General features: G+C 42.7%; 1 protein-coding gene across 1 annotated transcript in view; it reads left to right on the top strand.

Annotated features, from left to right (window-relative positions):
- The window catches only part of LOC135275627 (uncharacterized), a 42037-nt gene extending 21392 nt beyond the window's left edge, over positions 1–20645 (top strand). The window contains exons 11-14 of the mRNA XM_064377983.1: positions 7011–7333; positions 7825–9703; positions 18920–19078; positions 20012–20645. The gene's annotated coding sequence lies outside the window, so the exon portion shown is untranslated. The remainder of the gene's footprint in view (positions 1–7010; positions 7334–7824; positions 9704–18919; positions 19079–20011) is intronic.
- The last annotated feature ends 295 nt before the right edge of the window (positions 20646–20940 follow it).

The following is a 20940-nucleotide window of genomic DNA, read 5'->3' as shown; positions in this document are numbered from 1 at the left end:
GAGGTGGAGGTTGTGGTGAGCTGAGATGGTGCCACTGCACTCCAGGCTGGGTGACAGAGCAACTCTGTCTCAAAAAGAAAAAAAAAAATGTTTTTCCAAAATATCCTGCCAAGAAGGACAATGATAACAAGAAAACATGCTATTATCTTTTCTTAGTTTGCTCATGTGAATTATTACTTTGCTATAAGGCATATATATCCCTGCAGTCATATGATGAGTCCTTGCAAGCAGCCTCTTTTCTCATGGACCCTTCCTGCAATGCAGGGAGCATAGCCTGCTTTGGTTACATCTTCTGAACTACACATTACGTGTATAATATAATATGAAAATCATGTGAATCAGTTTTCCATTGTTTTAAACTTAGATATTGACTATTTAAAAAAGTAAGCATTTGGAATGTTACATTTGAAATGTGATATGAATAGAACAAACAAAGAAAATAAAAGCCAAGGCCAGGTGCAGTGGTGCATTCCTGTAATCTCAGCACTTTGGGAGGTAGAGCTGAGAGGATCACTTGAAGTCAGGGGTTCAAAACCAGCCTGGGCAAGACAGTGAGACCGTGTCTCTATAAAAAATTAAATTTTCTGGGCATGGTGGCACACACCTGTAGTTCTAGCTACTTGGGAAGCTGAAGTGGGAGTCTGAGGCTACAGTGAGCTATGATGGTGCCACTGCACTCCAGCCTGGGTGACAGAGTGAGACCCTGTCTCAAAATAACCTAAGAAACAAAACAACAACAACAACAACAAACAAAAAACAAAAACAGAACAAAAGAAAACACAAGCCAAGATATAATTGAAACTTTTCAATTTTGGGTTACGCAGATTTCCAGTCTTTTCTCTATTTTCCTTTTGTGGCTTCAATAAGAAAAAAAAAATCTTAAGTCTTTCTAACACCAAGTATTTGAACTTTAATGGAAACCATATAAGATTTGAGGCTCAATATCTCTTCATTTGCAAAGTAGGAAAATGTGAATTTCTCTCTCCATTCCATGGTTCCAGGGTGTTTTTTATTAACAAAGCCTTTGCAGTCTTCCTTCTTTATTTAGTTTTAATGATCTTTGCAAAATCTTCTGCCCATGTTCAACCCAATCCATTGTGATGGTTACCTTCACTTGATAGATTTTAGATAGAAATAATAGCTCATTAGAGGCTGATAATGTCCCCCTAGCACCACAGAGAGCAATTTGGGAAGATTCCAGAACAGTTCCATAGAGACAGAGTGGAGAGCCTTCTCCTGGCAGTTCCTATGGCTTTTCCCTAAAGCTCTCTCTTTATCAAAATAATAGTGATCCGCAAAGAATCTCTAGTTATTTAAGTTTAAACAAAGTGATTCACAATTCAGGAAAATATCTAAAAAAAATGTAAAAACCTAGGTGCATTTAGCATTTTCTTTATATTAAACTAATTGTGGCTCTCTTTTTCTTTTCTGTCCTAAAACAAGAAACAAAAATCAAAAAGCTTCTTCCTTTTTGATTCAAAGTTTCACTCTGTCACCCAGGCTGGAGTGCAGTGACATGATCTCAGCTCACTGCAACCTTTGCCTCCTGAGTTCAAGCAATTCCTGTGCCTCAGCCTCCCGAGGAGCAGGATTACAGGCGCGCACTACCACGCCTGACTGATTTTTTTGGTATTTTTAGTAGAGACAAGGTTTCACCATGTTGACCAGGCTGGTCTCGAACTCCTGACCTCAAACGATCCACCTGCCTCAGCCTCCCAAAGTGCTGGGATTACAGGCATGAGCCACCATGCCTGGCCAAGCTTCTTCCTCTTACTTCTGGTGTCAGAACATCTCTGATGCTGGGCCTGATCCCCACTTCCACAGCTTCCTCCAGAAGGTCTCATCATTGACTCAAACTACCCTTGTAGATAGATACTCATCAGCTTTTGTAACTTTTTTTGTAATTGTCTTGTATCTTTGGTATTTTTAATCTTTTTACCATGTTATGAGTACAAAGGGTGCATCCTGGGCCTTACTCACTGTCTTACATTTCCCAAAATCTAGCCCATCTCTTCACATATAGTGAGCATTAAAAATTATTTGTAATTTGGAGAGAGATCCAAGATGGCTGATCACTAGCAGCTTGGGCTCACAGTTCCCAGTGAAAGCACAGAGAACGAGAGGACGTCACACTTTCAGACGAATATTCGTTGCTCACGGACCAAGAGATTCCCAGCGGAGGAGCCCCACGGATCGCCAGGGCGACTCTTGTGGCCAGCGCAGCGGTTTTGCTGGTGCCTTAGCGTGGCAGTTCTTGGTGCAGAGTCCAGAGATTCCGGGGCAGAAAAGCACCATCAATCTTAACACCGCTGTTTTGGCTGGCGCAGTGGATTGCTCAGATTTCGGCACTGGGAATCAACAAGTTGGATGTCCGCTCAGAGACCTAGTTAGAAAGTCGGTAATTACAAAGATGACAGAGAGATAAATATATAATGAAGGGAAGAAATCAGCCTAAAAAGGCAGAGAATACTCAAAATCAGAATGCCTCTCCCTCTACAGGGGATCGCAATTCCTCATCAGTAATGGAACAAGGCTTAATGGAGAACGAGTGTGTTCCAATAACAGAAGCAGGTTTCAAAAGGTGGGTGATAAGAAACTTCTGTGAATTAAAAGAACTTGTTCTAACCTAATGCAAAGAAACTAAGAAGCTTGAAAAAAGGTTTGACGAAATGTTAACGAGAATGGACAATTTAGAGAGGAATATAAGTGAATTGATGGAGCTGAAAAACACAACACAAGAACTTCGCGAAGCATGCACAAGTTTAAACAGTCGAATTGATCAAGCAGAAGAAAATATATCAGAAGTCGAGGACCAGCTCGGTGAAATGAAACGAGAAGACAAGATTGGAGAAAAAAGGATAAAAAGGAATGAGCAAAGTCTCCAGGAAATATGGGACTATGTGAAAAGACCTAATTTATGTTTGATAGGTGTACCTGAATGTGACGAAGAGAATGAATCCAAGTTGGAAAATACTCTTCAGGATATCATTCAGGAAAACTTTCCCAACCTAGCAAGGCAGGGTAATATTCAACTCCAGGTAATACAGAGAACACCACAAAGATATTCTTCAAGAAGACCAACCCCAAGGCACATAATTGCCAGATTTATTAGGGTTGAAATGAAGGAGAAAATACTAAGGACAGCCAGAGAGAAAGGTCAGGTTACCCATAAAGGGAAACCTATCAGACTTACAGCAGATCTCTCAGCAGAAACCCTATAAGCCAGAAAAGAGTGGGGACCAATATTTAACATCCTTAAAGAGAAGAACTTTCAACCCATAATTTCATATCCAGCCAAACTAAGCTTTATAAGCGAAGGAAAAATTAAATATTTTGTGAACAAACAAGTACTTAGAGACTTCACCACCACCAGGCCTGCTTTACAAGAGCTTCTGAAAGAAGTACTATACATATAAAGGAACAACCAGTATCAGCCTTTCCAAAAATATATCATAAAGCAAAGAGCATTAACACAATGAAAAATTTACACCAACTAATGGGCAAAACAGCCAGCTAGCATCAAATGCCAGTATTAAACTTATATATATTCTAATTGGATAAAAAGCCAAAACCCATCGGTATGCTGCATCCAGACCCATCTCACATGCAACGATACACAAAGACTCAAAACAAAGAGAAGGAGGAAGATTTACCAACCAGAGAGTAAAAATAAACAAACAAAAAGCAGGAGATGCAATTCTCGCCTCTGATAAAGTAGACTTTAAAGCAACAAAGATCAAAAGAGGCAAACAAGGACATTACATAATGGCAAAAGGATCAGTGTAACAAGAAGAGCTAATGATTCTATAGATCAACGAGACAGAAAATTAACAAGGACATCCAGGACTTGAACTCAGACCCGGAACAAGTAAACTTAATAAACATTTATAGAACTCTCCACTTCAAATACACAAATCATACATTACCACCTCACACCTATTCCAAAAGTGACTACATAATTGGAAGTAAATCACTCCTCAGTAATCGCATAGCATTTCATAGGTTTAAATGAAATATTGGTTGGCTGCTTGTTTGTTATTTTCTTCCCTTATTCCTTCCTGTCTACATTATTAAGTATAATTATTGATATAAAAGAGGTTTTCAATACCCATTACTAAACTGCATTCTAGCCTGGGCAAGAAAGCAATACTCCCACTCTCTCTCTCTCTTTCTCTTCCTTTTTCTTCCTTTTCTTCACTCTTTTTTTTCTTTCTTTCTTCCAAAAAAAAAGTAAAAAAAAAAATTATTTGTAATATTCTTCAAGATTTAACCAAAGGCTAGGGAAAGGTTAATAAGACACGTTCATAGGGTGCCTCAGAGTGAAAGACACCTCACTGGGGTCTCCTGCATATTGATGGGAGGCCCACCTTTCTGTATTGTGGGCATTCTGCAGAGAGGCATGGCTGGGGGTTAGAAGGTTACAAGAAGCAGCATCAGATAGATGGCAGGACACAGTCCTGCCAATGCCTAAAAGAAGTTAGGCAAAGTGTGAGCAGTGCTCTAGACCAAGGGTATCAAACTCAATGCCTTCAGAGGCCAGGTGTTTAATACCAAGTAGGAAGGCATAAGGACTGTGGCAACACAGGAGGCACAGGCCAATCTAGGGGGCAGCATCCCTTGGTTCCAGCAAAGCTGCACCACGTGGGACGTGAGCTTAGTGATGTCAATCTTCCGAACCTTCATGAGAAGCCATAATTTGGAACTTACATAACTTCTCCTTATTTTTAAATGTTGGCAACCAATTAAAGTACTTGAAAAGTCCTCCAAGGACCAAAGAAAATGGGACAGTACTCTCTTGGGCTTCTGGTTTGAGACCAATGCTGTGTTATTTTCGCCTTTGCCTATCCGATGCTGTTTCTTCTAACCTCTTTGAGAAATGTTATTCCCCCAGCCGAGCCTCTCTGCAGAACGCCCACCATAGAGAAAGCTGGGCCTCCCTTCAATCTGCAGGAGACCCCAGTGAGGTGTCTTTTACTCTGAGGGACCCTGTGAATGTGTCTTATTAGCCTTTTCCTAGCCTTTGGCTACATCTTGAAGAAAAATTACTGCCACTTAAATTCCATCTTAACCATGTTATAAACTTCCAAGTTTAAAACCTGGCTCCTGAGTTTTTGCATGCGTAAACACACACACACATTTTAATATATTTCTGCTAAAAACACTGTTAGAAGCTGGGATGAATGGTTCCTGCCACGTTGGCCTATCTGGGGTTTCCATATGCTGAGAATGTCTCTTCTTTCTCTGCCAGGAAGGGGAACTGTAAAACCCAACCTCAGACAAAAGCCAAGAGCGTGAAAACTACAATGGCTCCTTTTTCTTCAAATCAGAGAAGGCTTCTAAAATGCATTGTGGTTTTCATATTTTTTAATACCCTTACTTCAGCTACTTATCATTAAGCAGTTAAATCTGCTTTTAATGATCAAGTTGGTCACTGAACAGCTGTTTTTGCAATTCTTAATATCAGTAAGGTGACCCAGACTCCATCTACTTTAAAAATGGAGTTTCGGAACTTTCTATCAGGACACTGTTGCTGCCAAACATCGTTGTTTTTTGTTTTTTGTTTTTTTTTTTTTCTGAGATGGAGTTTTGCTCTTGTTGCCCAGGCTGGAATGCAGTGGCACAATCTTGGCTCACAGCAACTTCCACCTCCTGGGTTCAAGCGATTCTCCTACCTCAACCTCCCGAGTAGCTGGGATTACAGGCATGTGCCACCAAGCCCGGCTAATGTTGTTTTTTCAGTAGAGATGGGGTTTCTCCAAGTTGGTCAAGCTGGTCTCAAACTCACGACCTCAGGTGATCCTCCCGCCTCGGCCTCCCAAAGTGCTGGGATAACAGGCTTGAGCCACCGCGCCCGGCCAAACATCTTGATTTTGAGCACATATTATCATGGGCCTCATCTCATTTCTTGTTTTCCGATAGAGGCACTGTGGTAGGCTTCTGATGGGTACCTATAGTCACTTTCAACTATTCTTGGAAGTAGGGAGGTGATCCTGTGGTTATTAGGCTTATCATGCCAGCTTTTATGCTGCTTTAAAAGATTTTATGATTCTTTCCTATGTTGCCTTGAACTAAATATGAGGCCAAGTATCAGATTTCTTTTAAAAACATAAAATACTATAAACACAGTTCATCCAACCTGCAGAGACTCTAAGTTAAAAGAAAAAGGTTGGGAAATGGTAAAATGCCATCTTCAATCAAATGAGCCCCAGGAACTGGAGGCCCCCTGATTTCTCATCTGCTCATCACCATCCCCACCATCTTGGTCTCCACATGGTGGTTTAGCTGAAAACACTGGATCTGAAGTGTGCTCTCTCTCTCTCCCCTCTGTGTGTGTGTGTGTGTGTGTGTGTGAAATTTCCATTTGTCTACATACATACATATGTTCTGTCCTTCTCTCCTATCTCTCTCTGTATATGTGTGTGCATGTCCTCTTTGTTGGTTCAAACCAAAGAAGTTTAGAAATGCTCCACTAGCTCCTAATGCCTCTTCAACTGTGGTCTTTTGATGAATGCCCTAGGGGAGAAAGATGTACTTTCAGAGATGCACTAAAAATTTATAAGTCTTTATTTTTTTCATGAGTAAGGTAAGTTTAGTCAGCACTTACAATTTGCTAACATCTTTGGTTTTAGGAATATTTCAACAATCATAAAGCAGGAGTTTTGGGGATATTAGGGCCATAAGAAAAGTAATTTAAAGTTGATGTATTATTATTGCCTGCTTTGGATTTTAATCAATACAAGTGACATATTTGATTGTCTATTATATTTTAAGCTCTTGGGGGACAGGGATCCCTTCTCCTATTTCTTTGGTATCATCTTCCACACATTCAGTAAGCATAGTACCCACCATATCATGTGTGCCTACTGAAAGAATGAGCCAAGACTTGCTGTGGTGTCCCCTTCTGTTCCAGTCAAAGCACCCGTGAATCATGTAAGACCCAATTAAAGAGAAGAGGATGGTAAGAGAGGTCTCAAGGTAACACAGCTGTTCTCCTGGCTTTGATCTTTCAGACCTGCCGCAGCTAATGATATTACATGGATACGTTTTCACAGAGAGCTGCATTGGCAATATTACACTGCTTTATTATGATCAGGCAAGAAACTCCAGGTATAAGTCACCTTGAGAGAAAACTGGTACATCGGATGGATCTTGCTGAGGTCATTCATGATGAAGTAGAGCAGTGAGGCCCTGGCAGCTGCTGGCCGGTAGTGCTCTCGGGCCTCGTTGATTTTCACTTCAGTCACCTTGGCCTCCTGGACCTGTTGGAAAAATAAATAGCAGCCCACTGTTCCAACCAACCAGGGCTTCCTGAGAATCAACTTGGCCTCTCTGTGTGAGTAGACATGTGTCTGCTTAGGGGATGGAGTGAACAGGGATGGGGGTGATGGGTAGAAAGTTGAAAAGCTACTATGGTATTCCTTCCTAGAGCTGGGATGAAAAAGGAGATGGTAAACTTCTAGTCCTTTCTGAGGGTGAGCTGTCAGCTCTTCCAGCTGGGAAGTGTGAGCTGTGCAAGCTGCCATGCTCCATCTCTAATGAGGAAGAATTCGTGGAAATGCAAAAAAATATGTAGGACTCAAAACTGAGCCAAGCAGTGGAAATCCAGGGAAAGAAACATAGTATAGTCTTTTTTCTTAATGTTTATGAAATAGTTCATATGTAAATTCACAAAGATCTCTCTCAGTTGGAATATTCTATTTTCAGAAAATTTCTTATCACAGGTAAAAATAAGAAAAGAGACCTTGGCATCAGGAAGAGGGATTTCTTTCTTTCTTTCTTTCTTTTTTTTTTTTTTTTGAGATGGAGTCTTGCTCTGTCACCCAGGTTGGAGTACAGTGGCGCCATCTCGGCTCACAGCAACCTCTGCCTCCTGGGTTCAAGTGATTCCCCTGCCTCAGTCTCCTGAGTAGCTGAGATTAGAGGTGCGTGCCACCATGTCCATCTAATTTTTTGTATTTTAGTAGAGTCGGGGTTTCACCATGTTGGCCAGGATGGTCTTGATCTCCTGACCACGTGATTCGCCTGCCTCGGCCTCCCAGAGTGCTGGGATTACAGGTGTGAGCCACCATGCCTGGCCCTAGAAATAGGGATTTCTGTTAGACTGTGCCTCTAAATGCAAACCCCAATATGCTCTGCCCTTATGCTCCAAAATAGAGGAAAGTTACTGATAATTTGTGGGAGCACCACAGGAAAAGACAATGATCCTTACTGAAGATGTTCTCATAATAAACAATTACAAACTGCAGGAGTATTACCAAAGGGAACAATAGAAGACCCCTTTCCAAAACAGAACCAAAACCCAAAACACCCCAGAAGGATTAGCACCTCATGAACTGAGAATGACTGAACAACCTAAAACTCACCATTAACAAAGTATGTTTTAGAGCAGTAGGTACAAAAGAAAGCATAAAGCAAGGACCTTATGAAAAAGAACAGGCATATCTGGAAAAGAACTAACTAGAATTTCTAAAAATAAGAGTATAGTTATTTAAATTTATAAAGCATACAGTTTAAATAATAGACTGGAGTTGAAAAGAAAATCAGCAAACTAAAAGAGAAATCTCAGGAAATTGTTACAAAAGCACATCAGAAAGAAACAGAGATGGAAAATGTGTAAAAGAGGTTCATGATCTTTGATGCCCATCAGGACAAAGCCCAATTTCCCCAGCATAGTTTACACAGCCCTATACGATGGAAACCCAGGGTACCTTTCCTGCCTCATTGCCAGTGACCACTTCCAGCTCCCACCCCCTCTACATTCCAGTTACACTCAAGTGAAGCCCCTCCTCCCTCTCACCCAACATGGGTTGAGTGTTCCTCCTTTGTGTGTTCACCCTTCCCTGTGCTTTCTCGACCTCAGCCACCAGCCCTGTTTTGTAACTGCCTGTTTACTTGTCTTTCTTCCTCCGAGGGCCAGGTCCTAGAAGCCTAGGATTATAGCAAATTCCTTGCTGTATCTACAACTTCCATCATGGACCTGGAATACAGTAGCCTTCAAGTACGTATTCCATGGGGTGAATAAGTGAGAAAGAGAAAGAAGACAAAAAGAAAAGGAACAACAAAAGGAAAAAGAAAGCTTCATACACCCTTGGCACACAGCAGGTACTCAGTACATGTTCATTGATTTTAAAGAAAAGGATTAAAAGAAGAGATGAAGGGGCAGGGAGAAGAGATCAGTGCGGTGGATCCCATCCTCTGACCTACTTCCTGTAAGTAATTTGGGTCTGTCTCCCATCTCTCTTATCCAGGACAGTGGCAGGTCTACCATAATTACTTTACAAACTCTCACATCCCCAACCAGAGATATGGAGGCCACAGATAACTGGTAGTGAAACCTGGTGGTCCCATCGCAGCTGTTGACCCAGCATTAGGCTGGCTCTTCCTCCTTTCAATCTCATCACTCCAACCTGAGTTGTCCATCATCCCAGGGTGGGTATGACCTGGTTTATCTGTCTTACCATCATTGCTTTTTATATTTCCTACCTTGTCTCTACCCAGAATGAAGTCTTTCATATTTGGAGAAATCCCAATAATCTGGCAATAAGCATCTTCCCTCAAAGTTATATTGTTCCTGGATACTGTTACAGATATGCCCTGACCTGCTCAGAGCCAATATGTCCAATACTCTTCTGATCCAAGCACAGGACTGAGACTGCAGAAGACCTTGTTGGAGGTTTGGTGGTCTGCTGGGATAGAGCAGGGGGTGGGTCCCTTTCCCATCACATCCCGTCTTCTAGTCCCTACAGTGGGGAACAAGGGCCTTCCAAACATTGTAAAATAAAGGAAGCTATACTCAGTATGGCACTGTATCTTTGCTCCCCAGGATGATACACTTTTTGAGAGCTGAGTTTCCTAGGAAGTCATTGATGTTTTCTCATTAAAATCAGAATTCTGAGATTGTGCAGTCAGGTGGGTTTTAGTCAGGATGCAATCATGCCCAAACCAGTTGGCTTTTCCAGCAATGTGATTCCTTAGGTTCAGGCCAATTCCACACACTATTGAGGTATCCATTTTGAGCTACCATTCCCTGTGCAGAATACCAGGCCCTGCAAAGGCTTAAGTGTTTATCAAATGTGGATGGAGTTGAGACATCAAAAGTATTTTCCAGAAGGTGGGAACTACATAATACAGGATGTACAAGGTCACTTCAGGAATCCTGCCTAGGTAGACTTTCTAGAAGAACTTTGCTAAGACAGAAAAGCCATATGTTACTTTGATTTCTTTCTAAAAGTCAGACTCTTTGTCTAAAAGGAGAGAAAACTGTGGAAGACTCCAACCTAGGCTGCCTTCTCAGACTAGCCAGAGGAGTTTTACCTTTCTCTCAACTTCGGCAGCAGTCTGCTTGGTGATCTCTAGGTTTTCCACCAGCGCTGTTTCTCCCAGGAAGTTCCCAGAGGCAGAGGAGAGGCGAGAGAGAAGACTGTCTTCCAATGTTTTCAGGGTAATTTTGAATCCATTCTGCTGCTTTGTGAGATCAGACTGCAAATATCAAGCAACAGAGAGTCAGGTGCAGATGCCCAGAGCATCCTACCATAGGGATAGGTCTGAATAGGGACAGAGTCCCTTCCCTTAGAGATAGTAAATTGCAGGCAGAATGGCAAAGAGCTTCAGACCATGAGCAGGGGACAAGCAGAGGAGTCAACATTGGTGCCCAACTGCACAATATTCTAGCCACATGACTTTGAGCCAGTTTACCTTCTTTGCTTTTCTGTAATCCCAGTCCCTACTTATAGGATTTCTGTGCTATGCTTAATGCACAATGCACAACACACTGCATTGTCAGTGTTCACTAAGTGGAGCTTATTCTTTTTTCATTTTTTGAGATGGAGTCTTGTTCTGTCCCCCAGCCTGGAGTGTAGTGGCGTGATCTTTGCTCACCACAACCTCCTTCTTCTGGGTTCAAGTAACTCTCCGGCCTCAGCAGCCTGAGTACCTGGGACTATAGGCACGCACCACCACGCCCAGCTAATTTTTGTATTTTTAGTAGAGATGGGGTTTCACTATGTTGGCCAGGCTGGTCTCGAACTCCTGACCTCATGATCCACCTGCCTCCGCCTCCCAAAGTGCTGGGATTACAGGCATGAGCCACCGCGCCTGGCCAACGGAGCTTATTTCTCTGACTAGGGGGTACGGTCCAGTTTTAGTTCTCTGGAGAGTTCTATCACCAATTTACTTTCCCCAGATGAACAACTCTCCTGTGGCTTACTTTAAAAAAAAATTCAGCAAAATCTGTCTTACACAGTTCAGACTGCGTAAAGCATGGCAGACTGTGTAAAACCTTCGTCAAGGCTGGAGTGGGGTGCTTGTATCCAAGCAGATCTCATCTCATCTTCCCTTTCTGCTTCGTATTCTAAAGCACTGGCTTCAGGCAGCTGTGAAGAACAGCCACAGCCACCCTGACCTTTCTACTCTTTCTTAAAACCACATATCTTGATCCTGCCTTAAGACCAGGATTTGCTGTTGTCTGTGCTGGGAATGCTCTATGCCCAGAGGCTTTACAATTATTTAGGAATTAGTTCAGATGCCAACTCCTCATAGAATCTTCTTCTGACCACCACTGTTTAAATTTGCTCTCTGGCTTTCCGGTATTACCCTGTTTGATTTTCTTAAAAATTCTTCTATCTGAATGACATTGTTTATCTGTTTACATTGCTATTTTCTGTGTTCCTCCACTAGAGTGCAGATTCCATGAAGGCTGGAACATGGTTTTCTTTGTTTACTGCTGAATCCTTCATACCTTGAATCCTGCCTGTTACAGAGTTGGTGCTCCATAGGTATCTGTTCAATGATTGAATGATTGCAGGAAGCAGAATCCCAGGGAGCCCGGAACTCAATCTCTCATGCACTGGAATTCTGCCCCCACCGCGAACCCGCATGTTATATAATCTAATCATATTTAAAGAGAGGACAAAAAGCATATTATCTGCTATGGACTGAATTGCGTTGTCCTAAAAGTTATATGTTGAAACCTTAACTCCCCACATGACTATATTGGAGATGTGGCCTTTAAGAAGGTAATTAAGGTTAAATGAGGTCATCAGAGTGGTGCCCAGCCATAGCAGAGATACCAGGGAGGTGTCTCTATTTCTTTATGCACAAAGAAGAGGTCACGTGAGGTCACAGTGAGAAGGCCGCTGCCTCCAAGGCAGGAAAAGAGGCCTCATCATAAACTAACATGATTTCAGACTTCCAACCTTCAGAACTATAGGAGAACAAATATCTGTTATTTAAGCCACCCTGTCTATGGTATTTTGTGATGGCAGCCCAAGCTGACTAAGACATGACCCTAACATGGTTGGACCTAGTTCTGTTACCCTGGTAGAATTTCATTCCACTTAGTTCTGGCACGTGGACATGTGTGATCAGCAGCACTCATGTTCACATCCCATGCCAGGCTCTGCTGTTGGTCATAGGAGTGTCCAGTCTCCAAGCTGTTTTTGCTTCTGTCTTTCAGCTCACCCATCCTTCTTTTCCCAGTATGTTGTTCCCAGGTTGCTACATGGGGTTGGCACTCTTCCAGGGTCTAGCAGAACCCACCCTATTCAGTCCAGGAAAAACAGCCCCCTTCTGCAACCTCTCCCAGAGTGAGGTGCACTGCAGGCTCTAGTGGCAGAGCGTTTTCTCCCTCCTGTCCTCACCTTCAGCTGCTCCAGGTCTGGCCTCTCCATGTTGACCACGGCGGCCAGCAACTGGTCCTCCAGGCCGTCCCTGGTCACGGTGAAGTTGATCAGGGTGGCCTGAGCCTGCAGCTCAGGTTGGTAGTGAGGATTAGCCAGCTTGGTGTGGAGGATGAGCCGGAACCTGGGATTGTATTCACACTCTTTGTCTCCAATTTTAATGAATCTGGAACATAAAGGCTCATGTGAAGGTGAGGTGCCTTCCTGCAAAATTTGGTCAGGGTCAGAACTGGAGACTTTTTTTCAAACAATATTGCCATATTTCGATGGATACCTCCTAAGTATGTCTCACATGAGTCCTAGGGTTCTCTTCTGCATTAATGTGGGGAACAGGTGTGGAGGGGGATAGACGTTTTCCCATGGCCACCACGGCCATTCCTGTTGTATCCATGCAGATGAGCACATTATGAGAAATCTCCAGCAGATGGCAGTGGAGTGTTTGTAGGAAGGGGAGCCACCTTGCGTTTTCCACAAAGGTGTTTTCTAGGCTAGCAATAGGGCTTACTTTTTCTCAAGGCTGACAGGGGAATGACATCTGGGCGGGGCGGGGGGGTGGGTGGTGGTGGTGGAAATGATTAAGCAAGTAAATGAGCACAGCTTAAGGACAGTAAAGTCAACTATGGCTCTGGCAGTGGGTAAGGCTCCTGAGTCCAGCACCCCTTCATGATAATTACTCTGCCCCTCACATGAACCGACTGTCCATCTCCTTCCTCTCTTTTCCTCTCCACACTACCCCTTGCTTGGCCTTACGCTTGCTAAGCCCTCATCATGCCAGCACTCAAAGTAGCAGAGGCTCATCAAACTGACAAGGAACCGAGTTGTCAGAATTTAGATGACTGGCTTGTATAAGACGCTCACACTTAAAAGTCAGTCTGCTTTCTGAATGATTTCCTTTTCAAGTTTCTCTAAAATTGTGCACTGTGGCTATTTAGAAGGAAGTCAATGGGACATTGGCTGATGGAAGCAAAGTTATTCCAGGAAACTTTCTCTAGGAGGCAAAGGCCACTAAATAGACTTCTGCTGGAAGAAAGAAAGGTGGATGTGCTGCAGGGAGCTATTTGACATGAACTGAAGAGACAAAATTCTAGGAAGAGCAGACCTCTCCATGGTTCTAACTGGGGCCATGAACCAGCTCCTCACAAAGGGTCAGCAACACAGCTGCGTCTTACCGTCCCTTTTTAATGACTTCTCTCCCAAGCAGGGGTCCTAGAACAGGATCAATGGACTCCTCTAGGTTTTCAATCAGCACCGCATCTCCAGCTTCCAGGGCATGCTCTATGGTTTGAAGGTAGCTGGGAAAGCAAGAATGAGTCAGCTGAATGAGCCTGTGGCAAGCTATGGAGTCAGAGACCACTTAATGAGACAAGCATGACCTCTAAGACATGGTGGTATACGTGGAGGCACAGCTATTTGGAATGTTTTCAGTGGCCACATTTTTTCCCTATGTAAAGTGATATTTATGTGATTCTATATACTTTTAGAAATAGGGAGAAATTACAAAATACAAAAAAAGATAATGAAAACCATAATCTGTCTTTTTTCTTTTTTTTAAATTTGAGACAGTCTTGCTCTGCTGCCAAGGCTAGAGTGCAGTGGCATGATCTCGGCTCACTGCACCCTGTGCCTCCCAGGTTGAAGCAGTTCTCCTGCCTCAGCCTCCTGAGTAGCTGCGGTTACAGGCGTGCACCACCACGCCCAGCTAATTTTTCTATTTTTAGCAGAGACTGGGTTTCACTATGTTGGCCAGGCTGGTGTTGAACTCCTGACCTCATGATCCGCCTGACTCGGCCTCCCAAAGTTGCTGGGATTACAGGCATGAGCCACCGTGCCAGGCCATCTGTCTTTAATATATTGGTGTAGACTGTGTATGTTTGAATATATTATATTGTCAAGTTTAGCTTTGATAGTATGAGATTCATATGGCAGTTTTTTTTTCTAACCTAGTTTTGGTACATAAAATATATTGTAAACATTTCACCATGTCATTAAGTATTCTTCCATGTAATTTTAAATGACTGGGTATTAGGCCATATTGATACACCTTAATTTATCAATCAATTAACAAAGATCTAGGTTACTTTTACCTTTTCAGTGTTATGTAGAGTTTATAAATATGCAAGTAGGTTGATTTTCTTAAAGTCTATTTGTAAGACTGATATAATACAATTCAAACAAACAATAACAATAAAACTTTATGGAACTCACCAAAGATCTTAAAGTTCATCTAAAAGAACACAATGAGGCTGGCAAGGAGAAAACCAGTAATGAAGAAGAGGAGGGACTTATATGATCTAATACTAAGTATTTTATATACTTCGACAATATAGAAAGGCTTAAAGGACAGCATAGACCAATAAGTTAGCAATGTTTTTGAAAGATGAATTATAGAAGTTCTTACTTCTTTGTTTTTTATTATTTTTTTGGTAACTCCTACCCCACCCCCTCACTTTTCTTTACAATGATGATACATTACCTCCGTAATGAGAAATACCACAATAAATGTTACTAAATATAAAAGTAAATAAGGGTTGGTATAGTATTAGATAAATAGAAAAGAATAATGAACCTATTTAATAAAATAATTTAATATATAGTAAAATGACATTGCTAATTAATTGAGGAAAGAATGGAAATTTTAATAGATGGTACTGAAACAATAGCTAACCACTTGGAAAATTAGTCTGTACCACATATAGCTTAAAATATATTCAAATTGATTGGAGTTCTATGTAAAAGGAAAACTCAGAAAAAACTCAAAAAATGGGCCAGGTCTGATGGTTCATGCCTGTAGTCCCATAACTTTGGGATGCCAAAGTCGGTTGATTGCTTGAGGCCAGGAGTTCTAGACCAGCCTGGGCAATATAGTGAGACACCCTTTCTACAAAAATACAAGAATTAGCTGGGCATGGTGTTGCACACCTGTAGTTCCAGCTACTTGGGAGGCTAAAGTAGGAGGACTGCTTGAGCCCTGGAGGTTGAGGCTGCAGGGAGCCATGATTTCACCACTGTATTCCAGCCCAGGTGACTGAGTAAGACCCTGTCTCAAAACAAAACAAAATAAAACAAAAAATGTAGGTGAATATTTTAAAAATTCTTGGAAAGACTCCTCTAGGCATTATTTATAGAATAAATGGATGACAACTCTGATCAAATAAAAACTAAAATAAAATGAACTGTAGTAGGCAAAACCTCACAAAATTAAATTGTTTAAAAAGTAATGGAGCCAGTCAGGTGCGGTGGCTCAAGCCTATAATTCTAGCACTTTGAGAGACCAAGGTGGGCGGATCACTGGAGGTCAGGAGTTTGAGACAACCTAGCCAACATGGTGAAACCCCATCTCTACTAAAAATATAAAAATTAGCTGGGTGTGGTAGTATGTAAAACCCCACAAAATTAAATTAAAAGACAAATGAGACACTTGAGCAAATTTTCATTCATATGATGAAAGAAGACTATACACATTATACATAATGCAACATTTCTATTCAAATAATATACAACAAATCTAGAGAACCACCCAACAGGAAAGCAGTTAACGGACATGAACTAAGAATTGATTAACTGTATTTATTAAGGGCCTAGAGTGTGTCAGGCAGTGTTTTAGACACTAGAGACACAGCAATGAGCAAAAAGAACATACATCTGCCTAAAATGCCTTATTAGTTAACTGGAAAAGAATATTTTAATTAAAGTTTGGGGAGAAGGCCAGGGTTGGATTATTATGTCACTGAAGACTCGAATAAAAATATATCATATTGACTGGGTGTGGTGGTTCATGCCTATAATCCCAGTAATTTGGAAGGCTGAGGTGAGTGGGTCACCTGAGGTCAAGAGTTCGAGACCACTGGGCAACATGAGAAAACCCTGTCTCTACTAAAAATATAAACATTAGCCAGGCATGGTGGTGCATGCCTGTGATCCCAGCTACTTGGGAGGCTGAGACGAGAGAATTGCTTCAACCAGGAAGGTGGAGGTTGCAGTGAGCTGGGATAGTGCCACTGCACTTTATCCTGGGCAAGAGAGTGAGACTCCACCTCAAAAAAAGAAAAAAATCTATCTCTCTATGTATCTATCTATATGTCATGCCTTTGCGTTCATTTCTCAACAAAGTTTGCTCTATAACATAAATAATTCTAATATTTAATATTTGCTCTGTTTAACTATTATTTTTAACATTATATGTTTGATTTGAACAACCCCGAGTAATCTGGACCTCTGTACAAGCATGCTTGGGACATGAGGCCAGAGCAATAAAGCTTACTTTGGTGGCTATGAGCTAGAGTGGATAAATCTTAGGTTTCTAAGTGAGGATGGCCCGGGTTCAAATAGTGCCTCCATTACTTTTTTTTTGAGACGGAGTTTTTGCTCTTGTCCCCCAGGCTGGAGCACAATGACGCAATCTTGGCTCACTGCAACCTCCACCTCCTGGGTTCAAGTGATTCTCCTGCCTCAGCTTCCCGACTATCTGGGATTACAGGCTCGTGCCACCACGCCCAGCTAATTTTTTTATTTTTAGTAAAGACAGGGTTTCACCATGTTGGCCAGGATGGTCTTGAACACCTGACCTCAAGTGATCTGCCAGCCTTGGCCTCCCAAAGTGCTAGGATTACAGGCTTGAGCCACTGTGCCTGACTGCCTCCATTCCTTTTTAAACAAATTAATTAATTTATTTAAATTATGGTAAAATATACATAATATATAATATACCATCTTTTTTTTTTTTGAGATGGAGTCTCATTCTGTCACCCAGGCTGGAGTACAGTGGCGTGATCTCGGCTCACTGCAACCTCTGATTCCCGGGTTCAAGTGATTCTCCTGCCTCAGCCTCCCAAGTAGCTGGGACTACAGGCGCACACCACCACACCTGGCTAATTTTTTATTTTTAGTAGAGACAGGGTTTTGCCATGTTGGCCAGGCTGGTCTCGAACTCCTGACCTCAAGTGATCCTCCCACTCGGCCTCCCAAAGTGCTGGGATTACAGGCACGAGCCACCACACCCAGCCTAATGTGCCATCTTAAAGTGTACAGTTCAGTGGCTTTAAGTACACTGTTGTACATCCATCACCATCATCCATTCACAGAACTGTTCTTGCAAAGCTGAAACTCTGCACCTGTGAAACACTAACTCTCCATTCCCCTCTCAATCCCAGTCCCTGGCAAACGCTGTTCTACTTTCTGTCTCAGTAAATTTGACTACTCTGGGTACCTTGGATGAGAGGAATCATACCACATTTGTCTTTTGTCACCGGCTTATTTTACTTTGCATAACACTTTAAAGACTCACTCATGTTGTGGTATGTGTCCAAATTTTTTTCTCTTCTTTTTTTACTTCAATTTTATTTTATTATTTTTTTTCTTAAACAAATTTTTTACTTTTAATTTTTTTGGGTACATAGGTGTATATATTTATGGGGTACATGAGCTATTTTGATACAGAAATGCCATGTATAATAATCACGTCATGGAAAATGAGGTATTCATGTCCTTAAGCATTTCTCCTTTGTATCACAATCAATCTAATTATACTCTTTTAAGAATTGTTTTCCTGAAGGGCATGGTGGCTCATGCCTATAATCCTGGCACTTTGGGAGGCCGAGGCGGGCGGGTCATGAAGTCAGGAGTTCGAGACCAGCTTGACCAACATGGTGAAACCCTGTCTCTACTGAAAATAACAAAAATTAGCTGGGCATGGTGGCACATGCCTGTTAGTCCCAGCTACTCAGGAGGCTGAGGCAGGAGAATCACTTGAACCCAGGAGAGGGAGGTTGTAGTGAGCCAAGATCGAGCAACTGCACTCCAGCGTGGGCGACTGAGTGAGACTGTATCTCAAAACAAAACAAAACAAAAAAAGAATTGTTTTCCTTTTAAGGCAATAATATTCCACTGTGTGTGTACATCACATTGTTTATCGTTTATCTGTCAGTGAACACCTGGGTTCCCTTCACCATTGTCTATGTTGAACAGCACTGCTATAAACACCAGTGCAAAATTTCCATCACTTTTAAAATGATGTGCTCCTGGGGAAATTACTTAACTTGTGTGAACCTCTGCTTCCTTGGATGTGAAATGGAACCAATAACCTTACTGGTTATTACCAATGGGTTACTAATCTTATTAACTCTGTGGATTAAGGAAGGCATTTGAGATAAAATCCCTAACACCAAGACTGACGCATATCAACCTCCCAACGAATGATGTCTGCTTCACTTCCTCTTCCATGTTGCCCCATCCTGTTTCCCCAGGTGTCCTAATGACTCAGAACAGGATGAGTATGGAAACTGCAAGGCTAAAATGAAGGGATGCCTGAGGGATGCTGAGGCCCAAGCCGCTGGAGCCTAGTGGGTGCTGGCCAGACATTCTCTGTGCCCTTCACATCCCTTCATGTGGTAACTCTCCCACAGGTAAGTCCAAGGCCACATGGCAGGTACCAAGGGCTCTGATGGTTTCATAACTAACTCAGCTGCTCCATGAGACCTGCTGAAATGTCCAGTTGTGTCTCAGGAGGAGAGTTTAGGTCGTTCTATGTGGCTCCAGGGCAGAGATAGAAATAGTGGGTAGAGGAGAGATAAAGGAGGCAGCTTTTGGCTAAGAATGAGAAAGACTTGGCCAGGCATGGTGGCTCACACCTATAATCCCAACACTTTGGGAGGCCGAGGCAGGTGGATCACCTGAGGTCAGGAGTTCAAGACCAGCCCGGACAACATGGTGAAACCCTGTCTCTTTTAAAAATACAAAAAATTAGCCGGGTGTGATGGTGGGTGCCTGTAACCCCAGCTGCTTGGGAGGCCGAGGGAGGAAAATCGCTTGAACTCAGGAGGCGGAGGTTACAGTGAGCGGAGATCGTGCCATTGCACTCCAGCTTGGACAACAAAAGTGAAACTCCATCTCCCAAATTTAAAAAAAAAAAAGAGAGAGTAAGGAAGGCTTTATAAAGCACAGAGCTGTGTGACAATGGGATGTGAGGCTTGGGGAGGAAGTGTTTGAGGGGCGGTGGTGATGAGAGGATGAGCTCCAGGGATGGTGAAGAAAGGACCCCAGAATGGGTCAGGAGGTTGCAGCACATGATTTCTGATGGGGATGAAAAGCAAAGACTTAGTACCCAGGCATCTTTCTTTGAGCTGTTTGCAAAAATGGGAGGAGAAACCTGAGAACCCTCATGGAGAGACTGTACAAACCATTGAATGGGGCTTAAAATCTGCTCATGATACATACATTTTCCTGCACAAGTGGCTAAAGTGGGAACTTTCATGCTCACCAACTTACCCTTTCTGACCAATCTGCGTGACCCGAAGATCTTCACCATATTTATTCTTGATCCATTTGATGCCTTGTAGCTGAGGGTCAACCATGAGTGGCCAACGCTCACAGTTGATGAGGATGGTGGCATTCTCTATGGACATGCGGTCGGCTGGGAGGCCCTCGTTCTGCCAGGCAGCCACGTCAGCATCATCCATCAGCATCCTCAGGGGGTCCAGGGTCGGCGTGACTGGAATGGGAGTCTGGTGAGGAAGAAACACCACCCCGAGCTCAGAAAAGAAGAAGGCATTCTCAGCTGGGGGTGAATGCACAGTTTCTAACCAAATGACACATCTCCTTTAAAAGCAAGATCAATATCCCACTGAAGAATGCTTTTCTGGCTGTGTGATTATTTCTGAAAGCAGGCTCTATTAAAGATGGAGAACTGTAGAAATTCAGCTCGTGTGGCTGATTCTTCGTTTTTTGGTATCTTTACCTAAATCAATTCTACTAGATTATCTGTATTTTAATCTATGACCTCCTGCACTCTTACCCGTGTTAATAGTGGTATTTCTCTGCTATATGTCTGTGTTATTTATGCGCACGCTGTGAACCAGCACCAGGTCCCATGCCTAGTTGGTTCGCTCCTGTCTATACCAGCCAGCACAAACCACTCTTTCCTCTCATCTGTTTCACCAGCTTGCAAAAGGCTGGATGGGTTTTCTTTCCCCTTTCCCCAAACACCCGACTCCCAGGCTGCATGCAGGACTCTTTCCTGCTGGTACCTGTGGGGAAGCTGGCGAGCATTTATCATTCTGAGAACTTGCCTGTGGCCTCTCTTGTGCCACTTCAGGGCTCCTGTGTCCCTTCAGGGCTCCTGTGTGTGTCTTAGACACTTTTTTGTTAGCCTTTCTCTGCTCTGCTCACTTAATTTTTTTTTTTTTTTTTGGGATGGAGTCCCACTCTGTCACCTGGGCTGGAGTGCCATGGCATGATCTCGGCTCACTGCAACCTCCACCTCCCAGGT

The sequence above is a fragment of the Aotus nancymaae genome, unplaced genomic scaffold (assembly GCF_030222135.1).
Source record: "Aotus nancymaae isolate 86718 unplaced genomic scaffold, 86718_ANA_hifiasm-v0.15.2.pri h1tg000017l, whole genome shotgun sequence".
Classification (NCBI taxonomy): domain Eukaryota; kingdom Metazoa; phylum Chordata; class Mammalia; order Primates; family Aotidae; genus Aotus; species Aotus nancymaae.
Note: the sequence above shows the minus strand (reverse complement) of the source record. Positions and strands in the feature narration are given on the sequence as shown.